The sequence below is a fragment of the Solea senegalensis genome, linkage group LG14 (assembly GCF_019176455.1).
Source record: "Solea senegalensis isolate Sse05_10M linkage group LG14, IFAPA_SoseM_1, whole genome shotgun sequence".
Classification (NCBI taxonomy): Eukaryota; Metazoa; Chordata; class Actinopteri; order Pleuronectiformes; family Soleidae; genus Solea; species Solea senegalensis.
The window spans coordinates 21532503-21548373 of NC_058034.1; positions in this window are offsets into that span (position 1 = coordinate 21532503).

Below are 15871 nucleotides of genomic sequence, written 5' to 3' on the forward strand. Positions count from 1 at the left end.
AAACAACCCAACATCACTAACTTATTTTGTAAAATAGATCTGAAGCCAAAGAGTGCTCAAATGAACTTCTAGGCTGTATATTTTGACCTCAAACTGGATTTTAATATTTAAGTTTTGAACTTTTTTTCAATAAAGTAAATTTCATTACTTTATAGGAGTGAGTACTGAATCCCATTATTCCCTACAACAAACTGTAATCCAGGAAGTTCATTGTTGGGATGTGGAAAAAAACCTACTTTACTAATTTCTCTCTCTGAGATGTCCTGGAGAAAATAATGGAAATGTAGCCTCGGGACTCCAGCAGTTGGCAGTTCTAAATAAGTCTGTGATGCGTTTTTAGTTAATTTTCAGTGCTTACAGTATGTGCCGTAACAGATGGAGGGGTTTCAGTTCAGGTCAGGAGTTTCCAGTCACCAGAATCCAATGTATGCTTCTGCAAATATGTCAAAGGTTATAACAACCTCTTCATTAGTGAGCTGAAGGCGACTGGACTGTTGAATGAGAGGTGAAACGTCCTCAACTTAACTCAAACAAGTCCAGTTGCCTCTAGCTAACGACTGAACATGTCAAAAGTTCATTTTGAAATGTACAAAAAGAAAAATAATAAGGAAGGTCATTCTAACTCAAATTATATAAAGTATGTTCTCACAGCCGGGTAACTTTAATATGTTTTGAGTTTTTCCAAATTTCGTACCCTTCTTTTATGCACACCAGAGACGTTCTTCAGTCAAGGCTTAAGTCACGCTTTCATTCCATCTGCTCTGTCCTCCTTACAATGCATTGTTCAGTCATATGAATTCAGAGCATGAACTGTTCTACCATCCATACAGTACAAGTATAAAAATGGAATAACTTTAAAGATACACACAATAAAAAGACCTTAAAAGACCCGGTGTAACAGACCATAGTATACCCAGAACAAAGGCCTTTCTGCATGGAGTTTGCAAGTTCTCCCTGTGTGTTTGTGGGTTTTCTCAGGTTTGCGAATGTTCATTGGACACTCTAAATTGAGAGTAGGTGTCGTGTTAATCCTCCTAATTGAGGATCCGCTTTTGCTACATACTGTTATTTTGTGTGCTAGTTCTAAATAAGCTTTGTTACTTACCACCGTTCTGCATTCGGGTCCAGTCCTGTTCGTGATAGTAGGTGTGAGAGTTGAATAGTTGTTTGTCTCTATGTGACCCTGTGATGGACTGGCGAGGTGTCCAGGGTGTGCTGACCCCGCCTTTCGCACTTTGTCAGCTGGGACTGGCACCAGCAACCCTCACGTAGAGGATAAAGAGGACGACGAATGAATGAATGTATAAATGACATTGTTGTTCTATAAACACGCCATCACTCATTCAGAACTCCTCTGTCCGCCGTTTTTCCTTTCACCCCAACCTGTCTAGGCAGATGGCCACACATGTTTGAGTGGTTCTGTCAGAGATTTCTTCTCCTGGTAAGAGGGAGGTTATTTTTCTCTCCACTGATGCCTCGTGCTTTGCTCATTGTGTGAATTGTCACCGTTTCTCTGCTCTCTATATTGTTGTTTATGTACAGAGCCTTGAGATAATATATGTTGTGATTTGGCTAAATTGAATTCAATGAATAAATGGTCTTAGTGTTGTGTATTTAGCTTCACGTCTGTGACGCACAGGACTGGACCCAGATGCAGAGCGGTCGTAAGAAATAAAGTTTATTTTTACAGTAAAAACAGAGGCAAAGGTACAAAACCCGAGGATCCTCGAATAGATGGCACGGAGATGTCGGCGCAAGATCCACGGTTAAGACGGAGTCACACAAAAAAAAACAGGCAAACACAGAGAGTAATCCACTGAAGCACAGAGGTGCAAACAATCCACAGAATAAATCCCACTGGACGGTGAGAGAACAGCTAGGTACACGTGACACTGACGATGAGCGAAGACAAACTCACGATCAGACAAAGGAAGAGGGAGAGGTTATATACACTGAGGGAATTAGGAATTAGGGAGACAAAGACAAGGGACGAAAAAGACTTCAAAATAAGAGGGAATTTCACAATAAAATGACATGGATGACAGAACATGACAACGTCCAGTTCCACCTCTTTTTTAATCTGCCTCAAGCACAGCGATCTTTGTCTACACAGATTTGGGTCCAGTCACTCTGGAACATGATATCATTTCCTTTTTGCAATTTATACTAAGATATAATGGATACCATCCTATTGTGTGATGTATTTCAGATCCGCTCGTCCAAATGTTGCCTGAAATAGTAACTGGACTGAACTCGTCGGAATTGAATATTGAAAATCTGTCTGTTGTGTCTGTGGTCTCCCATGTTTCGAGTCCTGTCTTTGATCATGCTTATATCTACTTTTAGGAAAAGAGGGATGATAATGTTCATCACTTCCTGTTTAATGACTGTGGTTAGGTTTGGACACAACATGAACCTTGGCCAAACGCTGAAATCAAACCTTGTTTTTGACTGCACAGAACGTTCCCCACATGTTTGCAGAAAAGCGAAATAGCAGCAGCAGCAGCAGCGTCAGTTTCTTTCTCGGGCAGCGACCAGGCTGCTGTTTGCCTTTGTTGCTGTGCTCTGCTGCACCTGCTTTGTTGTTCACCAGTCTGTCACATGTTGGTGAGAAATGTTGGATTGTTACAGTCGCTTTAAAAAGAGAGACGGAGCTCTGGGGGAGAAAACATTGGCTGTTTGATGCTGATCGTTTCTCCTCCTGTTTGTTTGGGACTATTCGCCAGCAGCAAGTGAAGGAACTCACTTAACTTAAGTTTTCATTTAAGACCACGCTACCATTGATTTAACTTAATCACCATGGTGGTGCATCTGTGTGCAATAATGAGAGGAGGTGGGATTGAGATCAACTGAGACTGGCTTTGGTTTAATTTGTCTTTTTTTCTCATCAACTTCGTAGTTTATTTGTATTGTAGAAAAAAACATTAGAAACTAGTTGATTAGTTATTCCAACCTTTTTGTTGCTCCCAATGAAACCAATGTCATGAAAAAGTGGATTGTAGTATTATGATGTTTCAACAGAGTGCTGCTCAGTCTGTATTTTTCTGTCAGAATCCGACCTGAACCTGAGGGATTATTGACCAAACCAGATCCCAAATCATCTCAAAATACCATATTAAAAAAAAAAAAATCATCTTTGTGATCCGTTTCATTCAGAAAATATTGTTCTCTATATGTTTTATGTTCAATTATTTTAGTTTTCTATGAAGGAAAATAGACATTTGAAGACAGTTTCACTGGATCCAGTTATTCTTAATTATATAAAACCAATTTCTGATCCCATACTTCTCCTCATATCTTTTAAGACATATGCAGTTTATTTTCTTCTTTGATCCTAGAATTTCCAAGGAAATTGGGTGAAGATCCTTTCAGTATAAAGCTCATCTGAGTGGAATCCTCTTCCAGATTTTTATTAAACATCTGTAAAGTTTGTTTTATATCTGTCTGTCTGTCTATCCGTCTATCTGTCTCTCTATCTGTCTCTCTCTCTCTATATATGTATATTTGTGTTTAGTGGATTATTTCTTTGTTGTACCAATGCTTCTTGGCATTATGTCTTATAGCGTTGGAAAGCTTGATTATTTCCCTTTTAAACGGTGCCATGTTTGAAAGGGAAATGCATTTGTGGGATGAGCAGCAGAGATGAGTATGTGAGTTACGCCCATGAAAAACTTGCCAAATGTTATCTGCCAAAGCCAAACATCTTATTCTGCTATTGACTCTTGATTGGCATCTCCCTTCCTTCAGAGAGATATCGAGAGTGACAACAAACCTCACCGTTAACCGCGTGGACTGAGCGTAAAACCAACGTGAAATTACCATGTGATACAACGCAGTCTGAGCCAGATTGGATTCCACATTCCATGTCTGCCAATGCCAAACATCTTATTCTGCCACTGACTCTGATTCTCCAAGATGCCAACGCTCACCACCACAGAGCGAGGTTTATCAGAGGCTTCCTCTTGATTTTGGGAGTGGGGAGGATGGAATGACCTGCCTGCAGTCCTGACCTCAACCTACACTGAACACTTGTGGGATCAGGTTGGAGACATTTCCTGAAATGATGCCGCGTTAACGGGAAAATGTGGATATTGTCACAGTTCAATCAGCAGTTTCCACTCACCTGACTCTACCTGCTAAGACACACCTCCTCATCAAGCCAACACTGCTCACCTGTGATCACAGCTGCAATCAGCCCTCCTTATATACTCACTTCTCCGGCGTTTATTTCCAGACTGACATTTGATTGACAACCCTGCCTGTCCTTGACCTGCCGGCCTCTGCCCGAACCCTGAACCCTGAACCTTGGATCTCACCTCACCCTTCTGTCCCTGAACATGTTTCTGCCTCAGTGTCTCTGGTTTCTGCAACATGCAACATGGGAATTAGGCAAATTGGACACTCTAAATTGACCATAGGTGTGAGGTATTTGTCTCTATATGTGTCCTTGTGATGGACTGGCGGTCTGTCCAGGGTGTGACGCTGCCTTTCACCCTATGTGGGCTGAGATTGGCACCATCAATCCTCCTGTGGAGGACAAAGTGGTAGAACATTGGTAGAGATGGATTGAAGTCACGTTGATGTTCCTGCGTTGTTCACTGTGGGAAACTGCCGCGGCTTTTTACCGCTGACCTTTCAGTGTGTGTGGGATAAAAGCAGGAAAGTCACATTGTCACAATGTTCTCCCTCACCTTCAACCTCTCTTTCTCCCCCTGTTACTGCTTTTCATGACAGTTTTCATGAACCTCACACTCACGCTTACACAATATTCCTCACATCAACACACGGATGCACAGAATGTACATAATACAGAGCAATCGTTTAGTAACAGCACACATCAATATGCACGACATTCACACACACACACACACACAAGTGAATGCTGAGAAAAACAAGTCTGATAAATCCATGCCTGCTCTCTCTCTCTCACACACACACACACACACACACGCACACACACACCTGCTCAGGGGAGATAAGTGTTAACGCTGTGAACAGAGCCAGAGTCTTCTGAGCCTGTAAAGTGGAAATGTGCAGTGCTGCTGACTGCTCACACATCACAGCTCCACTGCTGAGAGCGCTATCATACGCCGCCGCCGCGTCTGCCCCACATTTTGCCTGAAAATTGCAAAAACAACACAATGAAATGCCTCTAAAGTGGCGATACTGGCTCAGAGTGGCACTAGAAGAAAACATTTATGTGTTAAAGTAACACTTGAGGGAAAAAAAACAAGTGTGCTATTTGGTAAAAATGGGGAAACAAAATGGGAATTAATTATAGGTTGTTTGGAAGGCAGAAAAAGACCCACCTGGAAATGATCCAAATGATCATATATACTGTATGTATAATATCAAAAACACTACGTCACTACCAAAAGTGATAAAGTTATTGTAACTTAGTAACAATTAGGTGGTTGAGTGGAGGAGTGGCTCACGGTCAAAATGTCGATGAATAAATAAATAAATGTCTGTGTATAAACACAGACATAGATCTCAAACTGAAACATAGTGACACAGCAATTAAATTAATAAATAAATAAATAAATAAACGTGGATTTACTTATTTAACCTTGATCTGGCCAAGAGGTCATAGTAAATGTGAGAGATTTAGGAGACAGGAGGTTACAAACAATCATTTTTGACAAAAACAATAATGTAACAGTGTATAAAGTTGAATTAAAAGGACATCGATACAGTTAATTATGTTAAGTTTGTTTTTTAAGTGTCAGGTCTGTCTCGTTAAGTTCCTGTACTTAAGGCCATGTCTCTTTTATTTTGTTATTCTATCTTGTCTCATTTCAGGTGTCTTTACTTCCTGCTCTCCTGTTTTTCCTCACGTCTTGGATTACCTTCATCTGTCCTCAGGTGTTTTCCGCCACTTGTTTTATTTTGAAATGAACATAACTAAACTCATTTCATGTGTCTTCAAGTCTTGTCCTCTTTGATTACCTGCACCTGCCCTTTCTAACATTTGTTTTATTTTGAAATTTACATATCTCATCTCATTTCCTTCCTGCCCTGCTGTGTTTCCCGCTTCTTTGATTACCTGCACCTGCCCTAATCTATTCCACCTGTGTCTAATTCCACACCTAGTTTATATAATCCTGCCCTTCTCTCTTTGTCCTGAGGGTCAAATACGCCACTTTTTTTTTTTTCTCTCTTTCATGGGATTGTTTCTAGCATGTTTAAATGTATACTCTGCCTTTTAACCATGATTTCCGCCTCTTGTTTTGAAATCCTCTGCCTACTGCTGGTATTTTAGACTTTTTACAAGTGAGGCATGTATTTTTTTTGGGGGTTCAACCTGTTCTTGATTCTCACAGCAAAAGAAAACAGCATTTTAACGAGATATCCAGTGTGGATTTGAGTAGAAAATGTAACATTTAGTCCATTTTGTAGAATAAAAATAATAATATAAAAATCAAACATGGCTTCACAGCCTTTAAAATAATGAGACACAAGTTTTGTGTCAGGCACCGTGTAGAACTTGCACTTGAGTGGTTTTTCAAAAACAGTCAAATAAATAAAAATAAACGTGTAGTAAGATCATTATTCTGGAATGATTTTCATGGGCGCTTCTCAGCCCTGTGACGCCTGTGATTGCGGCTCAAACTGACAGACCACATGAAAAGATGAACTCTAACAAAACGGCTTTTTAATGGTAACATTTTAATTCTGCGTGACAAAGGCAGCCTCTTCCCCCCCGCGTCTCTTCACATTTCACGGTGATGACAGGTTTCCTCGTCTCTCCCTGTCCACGTGTCTCCGCCTGTCTTTTCTTTTCCTCCTGAAGAGTTCCATCACTTCTACAGAGTAAATGAGGCTCATTTTTCCTCATCTCATCTCAAATGTTTTACATATCCTGTTATGCACAGTATATGTGTGCCTTCATTCTGTTATTTAAAGGAAATGTCCTCATTATTTACGGTGCCTGCCGTCCCCTTTATTTTCATTTTAACATATAGTGTGGGGAGGATGAGAGTGATGATCGCCATTATTTCCCCTGAATTACAGGTTCTTTGTGACATTTTAAAGCACTTAATTCTTTCCGTTCTGTTTTAATCGTCCACAGAGACAGAGGGAGATGTGTCTGCCTGTACAGTGGTACTCACACTGACAGAAATGAAGCACGCGAAGGGCCACGACGACAAGTTTTTAAGGAAATCATTCATCATCAAATCCACATTGTGTTTAAAATTAAAAATGCTGCAAAGTTTGACCTCACTGATACATTTATTTTCCTGTGAATATTTCAACAATAAAAGTCCGGTTGTGTGTTACTCGTTAAATGCTATGAATGTGAAGGATGTGAGAAGGTTCTGCCTCATTAGGACCAGGTTTTTTGTTTTTGTCTCGAGGTCGTTGTCTCCTCATCACGTCTCATCTATAATCACATTAGCAAGAGTCGACTTGAGGATGTGGCCCCAGGGCCTTATGTTGCCCATGTGAGGTCTACTGGTCTACACTATTATATAGACTAGACCCATGGTTCTCAAACTATGGTACGTGTGCCACCAGTGCGTCCTCTGGTGGTACTTGGAGGAAAATCAGTAATACTGTTCTTTACTGTATGAACCAGCGTATGTGATCGAAGTAGACAGGATGATGGGACCCTCGCCTCACTGTGTGTCATTTCATGTAGCTCTGTTTACGTTAACGCTTTCAAAAAGTGGAATTTTAAAGTAGTTTTCCTGCCATTTTAACGTCAACTCTGTCAGAGTATTTATTTTGCAAATAGCAAACTAAATTAAACCTTTTTATTTAGACCCACATTTGAGTCAGCTCACTGGGCTGAATCAAGAAATGAATCAAGCATAACTTTCAACCACTAATGTGAGTACATAACTATAATTTGACATTTTAATCACATAATAATGTGCTTTACTATTTTTTTTTGTAAAACAGTAAATTGGGAAAATTCATGGATAACAATAATAATTATATTTAAGCATTAAAAATGATCATGATGCATCAAAATCATTTTGGTTAAAGAGCTTTTACAGACCGACGTATTAACCATTACAGAAACATAAAAAATGATTTTGATAATTATCAAAGCTGTGGCATGAACCACACAGTTTTTCTACAGTATCGCAAACACCAGCCTGAATTATATTTCGATATCCGATCCAATCCAACTTTATTTAAAACAGAGTTGTACCAAAGTGCTCTACACTCTCAAATCTCTACGTACATAGTATGCCCTTAAAAAAAAGACCTAAAACAACACAAACATGAAAAACACCCTCAAAACTAGTAAAACAACACGAACAAAAGTTGCGTTAAAAGCAAATGTGTCTTTAAAAACAGCATTGGGAGCAGTGACTGCCCTCTGAGTTTCAGCCTGGTCTTACAGGGACAACCAGACATTCAGACGTTCATATGCAATTAAAATAACATTATGTGCTCACGTCTGTGGTTCCAGTCAAAAGCCGAGCAGCAGCGTTGGAGACCGTCGTCCAGCCGAGTTGTGATAAAAGCCTGGATTACTTTTCAAGATCCAGTCCTGTCAGCTTTGCTTAACTTAACTCAACTCAAAGAAACCCGTCTGAACAACGGTGCTGATTTCTTTGTCAAATTTAAAATCACACTCTTTATCCCGGCCACACGGTTGTGTAGTGGTTAGCACTCTCGCCCCGGTTGGAACAAGGGCCTTTCTGCATGGAGTTTGCATGTTCTCCCCGTGTGTGCGTGGGTTCTCTCCGGGTTCTCCGGCTTCCTCCCACAGTCCAAAAACATGCAGTGTGGGGATTAGGTAAATTGGACACTCTAAATTGACCGTAGGAGTGAGTGTGAGAGTGAATGATTGTTTGTCTCTATCTGTGTGTGGCCCTGCGATGGACTGTCCAGGGTGTACACACTACACCCCTCCTTCGCTCCCTTCACTGGCTTCCGGTTGCTGCTCGCATCCGCTTCAAGACTCTAGTGCTTGCGTTCCATGCTACAAACGGATCCGGTCCAGCCTACATCCAGGACATGATCAAAACCTACACCCCAGCCCGCCCACTCCGCTCTGCATCGACAAACCGGCTCGCTGCCCCCTCACTGAGAGGATCGCAGAGGCACTCGCAGAACTCGAGACTGTTCACTGTCCTCGCTCCCAAATGGTGGAACGACCTCCCCATCGACATCCGGACAGCTGAAAGCCTCCACATCTTCCGACGCCGACTAAAAACACATTTCTTCCGACTCTACCTCGACTAAGACGAAAAAACAAACAAAAACAAAAAACTTGTACATCGCACTTATGACTAGCACTTAATAGTTTGTTGTACTTGAAGCTCTTACTTACTTCTAGCTCTTATATGTACCCAAATGTTTAAATGCACTTTTGTAAGTCGCTTTGGATAAAAGCGTCTGCTAAATGACATGTAATGTAATGTAATGTGTACCCCGCCTATCGCCCGATGTAGCTGTGATTGGCACAGCACCCTCTGGTGGAGGATAAAGCGGTTAGATGATGACTGACTGACTGACTGACTCAGGGCATCAGAGGCACTTGGACCAAATAAAATACCTCAGGATCAGTGGTATCACACATGATTAGTGGTGATCTTTGTCTAAACCCCGTGTTAGCGGTGGATAAACAGACGGTGGAGCTGAAGGGAGGTGGGAGGTACAGCGGTTCATGGACAGACCCCACAGAGAGCGAGTCATGCCGACGCTCTCTTTGCTCTCTCCGTCTCAAAGTGCAGTAAGAGACTCACACTGGGAGCGGCTTTAACCCCACAGCTGCTCACTGGAGGCGAAGACCTCACTGTTTTTTTTACCCAAGATAAATTATTCACAGTTCAATCTCAACACGACACAGTCAAGCTGTGTTTGAGAGGGGAGGCTAAAGGAAAAAAGAAAGAAATCCAGCTGCCGCTAAAAGCTCAGACTTATCATTCCACTCCAGAACCGACACAGTTCCAGAGAATAATTCAGAGACGTCCTCTCTGTCGCTGTCAGTCACAGTGACGGGGACAGGGAGTCACTTCACTCATGCAGGGGCAGATTTCATCAAACACACGTACAATAACTTTATTAAAGGCGAACTGAACCCTCTCTTCTGAAGGTTAACGCTGTCAAATCATTTTGAAAAATGCCAATAAAGTGGGCTGAGAGCTGAGTGAGGGCAAAGCAGTCTGGTTCTTACTCTGAGAGAGAGTCATATGCTGCTTTTCCACGACATGGTCCTGCACCAGCACGGCACGGCACGGTTGCTTTTCCATTACAATATAGCTCTTCCTTTAAAGTGGGGGCGGAGTCATCACAGCTTTGTTTTATGTGTGCGACACAAACACACAAACGAGTGACTTGTGACGCAGTTGTTTTTGGTGTAACTGAATCATTAGAATGAGTTGATTAAAAAGAATGTGTTCCCAGAATCGTTCATGAACTGGAATAATTCGACTGAACCGGTCGTTACTGGACTCGCGATCGCCATCGATGCTGTCGCTAAATACACCAGACTCCGCTGTTAAATATTGACATTTTAGACACTTCCTTTGCGAAATGTTGGAGACGAACGCATGTTTTCACTCTTTTTAACTCTAATCTACAGTTCGGCATTGTTGTCTTTGATTCTTGCTGTTGGACGTCGCACTCGTGACTCTTCCAGTGACAACACTCGCCAGAGCAGGTACTAAAAAAGTACCAGAAAACAAAACGTGCCATGCCGTGCCGTGTGGTGCCGAGGCGAGGTGAGTTGTGCCGGGACCCTGCAGTGGAAAAGCATCAGTATATACTGGAAACTGTTCATGGAAATAGCGACAATATGAATTCAATAAAAGTGTGTGTGTGAGTGAATATCCACTAGGCCTTATAGACATGGGTTTTACGAAGTTTAAATCCAGGTTTAAAGCTCTTCTTTTCTCATATGCTTATGAATGAGCTCATTTAACATATCCTGTTTTAATAATTCTACTAAAACTATTTTAAGCTCTAGTTTTACTCTTGTTTTATTTATGTTATAAATGAGGTTTGTTCAATGCTCATGTCAAAGGTGTTTCCTCTTCATTTCCTGCTAATTGCAGGACTCACAGATGATTGACAGGCCTCGTCCAGACGCGTTCACTGACCTCCAGGAAATCTCACTCACCATTCAAACTTCATTCCCAGTTCACTAAACGTGAAACAGATAATAATAACAATAATAATAATAACGATAATAATAACAATAATAATAACAATAATAATAATAATAATAATAACAATAATAATATTAATAATAATAATAACAATAATAATAATAATAATATTAATAATAATAAAAATAATTATGTTAATAATAATAATAATAATAATAATAATAATAATAATAATAATAATAATAGTGATCATTTCCCCCCTCTTTCCTATCATTAAATTTCCCAAGAATCCGGAAACTGGTTCTGATGGGATTTTCCCAGGATTCAACCCGTGTTACCATAACAACTACTTACGCGTCTGTGTGGAAAAACACCTTTCTACAAGCTTTATTGAATAGTACATGCTCTTGAGTCCAGCCATGTACTTTGTAATTATTCATGCTGGCATTTATTTGATTTTGCACTCCAGGGAGGAAAACTTCAATTATTTAAATCTGAGGAGAATGTCTTATTTTTCCAATTAAAATGTTCTCTATTTCAGTTTGTTTGCTTTTTGCATCTGTTATTTTGTCAGTCTTCACCTTTTCCTTCTTGTGCTTTTGTGCTTTTTTTTACGATTTTAAGACGAAAAAAATGCTAATAAAAAAGGCGGGGAATCAATAATGTTTTGTCACTTTGGTATCAGACGTAACGCAGCCAGCAGCTCACACACTGATGCACACTCACTTGTCTTTGTACACCTGCCTGACCTCCTTATCTGAGCTGTTACCTGCTCCGATTTCCTGGACTGAGACTGTCAGCCGCCTCACAGGTTATTAATAATAAATACCTTAAAACCCTCTGTTGTCTCCGTGTTCTGCATTTGAGTTTCTGGAGACAAGACTCAGTCTTCCGCTGTGTGACGGAAGAGTTTTTGTCCTGCAAAACGATGACCTTTCTCTGCATTATTTAAATCGCCGCAGAGTGAACCTCCGCGTCTGTGCCAGCGCCGAGCAAAATAAGTCCATAATCTCGTTCAGCCAGTCAGCAAAATGTCTCAGCTGATAACTTCCTCTGTTATTGTGAACTTTTTGAAAAAAACAACAACCTGGTTTTCAACCCAAAACCAATCTTACAGCCTGGGAAATGAAATGGTGCTGTTTGACTTCTCTGCAAACCATGAAAAATGTAGCATTGGTACAGAGGAAAATAAAATGAATTTTACCCATCTGCCCTGAATCTGGACCCTTGATTCATTCCCATTACATTGCTTTTAGCTATTGTTTGGACTTTTCATTGTCCTGATTTTGTCCTGCATTTATTAGTGTCGTAAATATGGTCCTGTATTATTCAGGGACTTAACTCCCTGTTTTATTTTGCATCCGTGTTTATGTGTTGTCCTTCGCTGCCACATTGTCTTGTTTTTTGTTGGATTTCTGTCGTAAATGTTCGGCTTTGCCTCTGTTTTGGGGCGACTTTGCTTGTGAATGCATTTTGTTTTTTGAACCTGTGTTAATTTAATAAACCTGCGCTCTACCATGACTTCTCCTGCTCTTGGATCCCATTTTATTCTCTCTGGGTCCCCCTACAGTTGGTAAATGGTATTGTTCCCTACAACTGTTGTGGTAACACGTGCATTATTCGACAAACTTTGAAGCAGGACTTCTGTCTTCAGACCAGGTACGGCATTTTATAAATATTCATTTTTCATGATCAGTAGAAACTGATGCACGTTTCTATGCACGTTGTGTGAATCACATGATCCATGAACATGAACGTGGGACTTCACACAAGCTGGTGGTCTTACGTCGTAATGTACGACAGGTTCACAGACGGCTGTTGTCTGTTCTGACAGTATCAGAAATTTAGGATGTACATCTCACAGTCTGACGACTGAGACGACTCACGTCCACTACAGAACCAATAGAAATGCAGCATGAAGTGACTCAAAGCTCAATGCGACACTGGCCCTTTCACACGGTCATGGCTCCGGTTGCTGCTTCCCAAACTTTCTCCGCTGGAGGTTATTCCTTGCAGACCGTGACATCATCAGTGGGCGTGTCATGTGAAGTCGAGGAAGTATGGAGAAAAAAAGTTATGGTGTTGTGTTTACTTCTGCCTGAGTGACGCGGAATCACGTCCTCCGACTTTGGTTCTTCTTAAACGGGTGTGAACTCGGGGTGGTTCGCCAGAAAGCACCATGGTTCTGAGGCTCCAGAACAGAACCAGAACCAGAGCCAGAACCAGAACTGTGTCTGTCTGAAAACACTAAGAGAGCTCGAGGCGCTAAAAATCTCTTTCTAAAAGTTTGCATGAGGCTTTAACATGACCTGACACACAGGAAGCTCAAACACACTGGATACAGAGGGTAAACAAACAAGTTCCGCCCACTAGTCTGTCAATAACACGAGCAGGTCAAAGGTTATTTTACGGCTGTGACATAGGTCATAGTTAATGCTGTTACGTGGAGTGTTTTCCTGCTGTTGTGGGGACACACTGGTGTGTTTTCAGCTTGTGACGTCTTTACACACTTTCATGAAAACTTTCCAACATCAGATTATCCTCATTAAGGAGGAAACCTTGCAAATGTCTCGCACACCAACTCCCTATTCACATTAAATCGACTGTCTCCGTAAAACTGCAGCTCGTCCCAAGTGCAGCAGCCCCACACCGTACCCAAAAAAAACAACACTAAGAGGAAATGCATTACTCCTAATTTAGCTTGACTCCATTGGCCTTCAGTGAGTTTAAGAATTGATTGTGAGGATTTTATTGTTGACTTTTAGGGCCCTTTCTGGACCTGCACCTAAAAATGTTGACATTTGTCTAAAGTAAGTAAGTCAGGCTTGTTTATATGGCACTTTTTTACAAAGTGCTGTAGGGTACAAAAAAAAATCAATGAGCAGTAAAAAACACATATTTACAGAGGTCACCACAAACAGTTAGTAAACTAATAAGCTGAAAAACTGGGGATTGTTGAACCAGGAAAGCTAGGCTGTAAAAATATAGGCTGATTCTTCCTCTGTGACAGAAGAGAGGAGGCTGTGCCACACTGATGCTATATACAGTATACTGTTTACAGAGTATAGGTTGTTGTAGCAATACCTTCTTAATTCTTATCACTTTATTGGACAAACATCCAGAAAATATGAGAAACATGTCTGCAGTCGTATTATGTTATTTTTTAGCGATTGGTTGTCGGTCTATTCCGCTGTGTAAAGAGGCATTTTTATGTCCGTTGGTCGCACCTCATGGAAGTGGGAGGTGTTACCTCCGCTCACTGTCCCGGATGTTTTTGTGCTGTCGTAAAACATTTGAAACACTCACCTGAATGGAACACACTTTCAGGCATGCTCGTACACTGCATCTATCTACTACTATCCCAGCGACAAGGGTTCCTTGAAGTTGCTTCCACGAATAAAAAAAACCACAAAGCGATCGTCCGTTGCCGAGTTAGTTTCCTTAAAGTCGCGTTAAACGGACATCGCAGGTCCTTCCCATGACTAACACTAAATCTGGTGTGTTATTATTGTTAGTTCACCACTATCTCTACGGCCACACGTGGCCCCTGTATCGATTTCATGTGGCCCCTGGAAAAGTTTTGTTTTTGATATTTATATACTATAAATATATGTGTGTATATATATATATATATATATAGATATACATATATATATATATATATACACACATATATATATATATACATATACATACGTATGGTATGTTGTTTTTATTGTGAACTATATCTTGTTTCGTATCAATACAAATGCTAATATTGCTATATCATGATATCATTTTAAGCTCTTTTTTGACACACAGTTGGTCTATTTCTCACTATTTCCCCCAAACTAGAAGCTTATGTGGCCCCCAGGTCACCTGAGTTTGAGACCACTCAAGGTGGCTACCGACGTCACTTTTTACCGAGCTCTGCGTGTGTGTGTGTGTCAGAACGCTGGCTGGTTTGGCATCAACCAGAGATATTGTGCGGTGTTTTTTGTTTTTTTTCATTCCTGTGCAGATTTCAACCAGTGACAGCTTAGATGTGGGTGTGCTATTCTAATTACGTCGTCTTAATCTTATAGCACATTGTCACAATGTCGTCAATTAAATTCATTCGGGGGAAAGGGAAAAAAAAAAAGAAAAGAAGGAGAGGTGCTGATAAAAAAGATTCCACAGACAAGAGCTTTAACACTCAGCCTCATTAACACGGTTCCTCTGCTCGCCGACATGCAAATGAAGCAAGTTTATCAACGACTCTCCTCCTCCTCCTCCTCGAGTACCTGTCAGTTGTGTGAAGTGTTGTGTTTGACAGGAAGTCAAGGCAGGGGATGATGATGATGATGATGAGGGAGAGGAAGAGAGGGAGATGACAAAGACTGGTGTGAATAGAAAACTGCCAGACAATCTTCCATCTGCAGCAGAGGAGCACATCTGTAATTCGCTGTGGCAGCTCCCCATCAGATCCTCAGTCTGCTGTGAGTCCACTATGGAAGCAGCTTTAAGGGCTCGGTGAGGACACACACGGTGAACTCTCCTCTGCTGTGAGCCTCACTTCTTGTCTACGCCTTACATAGTTCCCACACCTCAGTTGAAATCAAATTCAAAGACTTTTCAAGGACCAATTCCCTGAAATTCAAGGACCTAATGTGCGGACACGGCTTAAGATTGGAGGACAACTTGTAAGAGCTTGTCTTTGTCCATGATAGCGTCCACTTTTATTGATTTGCAGCACGCACCGCATGTGGACAAGTGATTGTCCTCGGGATCTTGGGTCAAAGTCAGTCTTTGTGAATTTTCTTTGGTGAGACAGAGATCTT